We start from the raw sequence: 2631 nt of genomic DNA, 5'->3' as shown, positions 1-2631 counted from the left end.
AATCAAGATGATATTACAGTCCTTCACATATATGCATCAAACTCTAGTGCACCCAAATTCATAAAAAAATTACAGGACTTTAAGACACAGATTAACCCCAACTCAGTAATAGTAGGGGACTTCACTACCCCACTATCTCCATTAGACAGGTCAACTGGACAAAGAGTAAACAGAGAGACATGTGAATTAAATTATACCATACATCAAATGGACCTAACAGACATCTTTCGAATATTCCACCCAAGCACCAAAGAACACACTTTCTACTCAGCACCCCATGGAACTTTTTCAAAAATTGACCACATACTGGGCCACAAAACAAACCTCAACAAATATAAAAAAAAATGAAATAATTCCATGCATTCTGACCACAAAGCAATAAAGCTCAAAATCACCACTGGACAAAGCCCTAGTCACTACACAAACTCATGGCTATTGAACAACACATTCCTAACCAATGAGTGGGTCAAAGAAGAAATTAAGAAAGAAATAAAATAATTCCTAGAATTTAATGAAAAGGACAGTACAACACAACACAACCTCTGGGACACTTTAAAAGCAGTCCTAAGAAGGAAGTTTATAGCTTTAAGTGCCTACATTAAAAAATTAGAAAGAGCCCAAATAAATGACCTAACACTGCAACTCAAGACACTGGAAAGGCAAGAACAAATGAAACCCAAACCCAGAAGAAGAGAAGAAATAACAAAAATCAGGGCAGAAATTAATGAAATAGAAACAAAAAAAAACAATACAAAGGATCAATGAATCTAAGATCTGGTTCTTTACAAAGCTAAACAAGATAGACAGACCCTTAGCCCAGTTAACCAAAAGAAAGAGCAAATTCAAATCAACAAAATCAGAGATGAAAGGGGAAACATCACAACAGACACCCAAAAGATCCAGACCATTATAAGGGAATATTTTAAAAACCTATACTCTACTAAATTTGAAAATATGAAAGAAATGGATGGATATCCAAAATCATGGGAGCCACCAAAGTTAAACCAAGAAGAGATCAACAGTTTAAAGAGACCCATAACATATATGGAAATTGAAACAGTAATACAAGCCTCCTGACAAAAAAACACCCAGGCCCAGATGGATTTACAGCAGAATTCTACCAGACATTTAAAGAAGACCTCCAACCAATACTACTTAAGTTACTAAAAATGATAGAAACAGAGGGAGAACTCCAAAATTCCTTCTATGAAGCCAGCATCACTCTAATACCCAAACCAGGTAAAGACACAACCAAAAAAGAAAACTGTAGACCCATATCCTTAATGAACATAAATGCAAAATTCTCAACAAAATACTTGCAAACCACATTCAGACACACATCAAAAAGATCATTCACCATGATCAAGCAGGCTTTATTCCAGAGACACAGAGATGGTTCAGTGTATGCAAGGCAATAAACGTCATTAATCATATGAATGGACTCAAAGACAAAAACCACATCATCATCTCAATAGATGCAGAAAAGGCTTTTGACAAAATTCAACAAGCATTTATGTTCAAAGTCCTAGAGGGAATTGGACTAAAGGGAACATACCTCAACATAACTATAAGCCATGTCCAACAAACCCATAGCCAACATCATTCTAAATGGAGGAAAACTGGAAGCATTCCCATTGAAATCAGGAACAAGACAAGGCTGTCCACTATCTCCACTCCTTTTTTTATTCAAAAAGATAGAAACAGGGAGAACTCCTAAACTCCTTCTATGAAGCCGGTATCACTCTAATACCAAAACCATGTAAAGACACAACAAAAAAAGAAAATTATAGACCCATATCCTTACTGAACATAAACGCAAAAATACTCAACAAAATGCTCACAAAGCACACATAGGCACAAATCAAAAAGATCATGCACCATGATCAAGTTGGCTTTATTCCAGAGATGTAGGGATGGTTCAGTATATTTAAGTAAATAATGGTAATAAAATATAAATGGACTTAAAGACAAAAACCACATGATTACCTCAATAATTGTAGAAAAGGCCTTTGACAAAATCGAACATGCATTCATATTAAAAGTCCTAGAAGGAAGTGGTCTTGAGGGAACATACCTCAACATAATTAAAGCTATGTACAAAAAAATCATAGCCAACATCATTCTAAATGGAGAAAAACTGGAAGCATTCTCATTAAAATCAGAAACAAGACAAGGATGTCCACTATCTTGACTCCTTTTCAACATAGTGCTTGAAACTCTTGCTAGAGCAATAAGACAAGAGAAGGAAATTAAAAGGAGTACTAATTGGAAAAGAAGAGGTCAAACTATCCCTTTTTGCAGATGATAGGATACTATACCTAAGAGATCTCAAAATTTCCACCAGAAAACTCCTAGAATTGATCAACACCTTCAGTATAGTGGCAGGTTACAAAATCAATCTACAAAAATCAGTAGCCTTTCTATTAACCAATAACAAGCAATTGAAGAAAGAGTACAGGGAAATGCTCCCATTCATAACTGCTGCAAAAAATAAAATATCTTGGAATAAATCTGACCAAAGACACCAAAGATCTCTACAATGTAAATCTTAAATCATTAAAGAATGAGATTGAAGTAGACACCAGGAGATGGAAGTACCTCACGTGCTCATGGATTGGAAGAATTAATAAA

The sequence above is a fragment of the Nannospalax galili genome, unplaced genomic scaffold (assembly GCF_000622305.1).
Source record: "Nannospalax galili isolate Female #2095 unplaced genomic scaffold, S.galili_v1.0 scaffold741, whole genome shotgun sequence".
Classification (NCBI taxonomy): Eukaryota; Metazoa; Chordata; class Mammalia; order Rodentia; family Spalacidae; genus Nannospalax; species Nannospalax galili.
The sequence above is the reverse complement of the archived record's forward strand: the minus strand, read 5'-3'. Positions refer to the sequence as shown.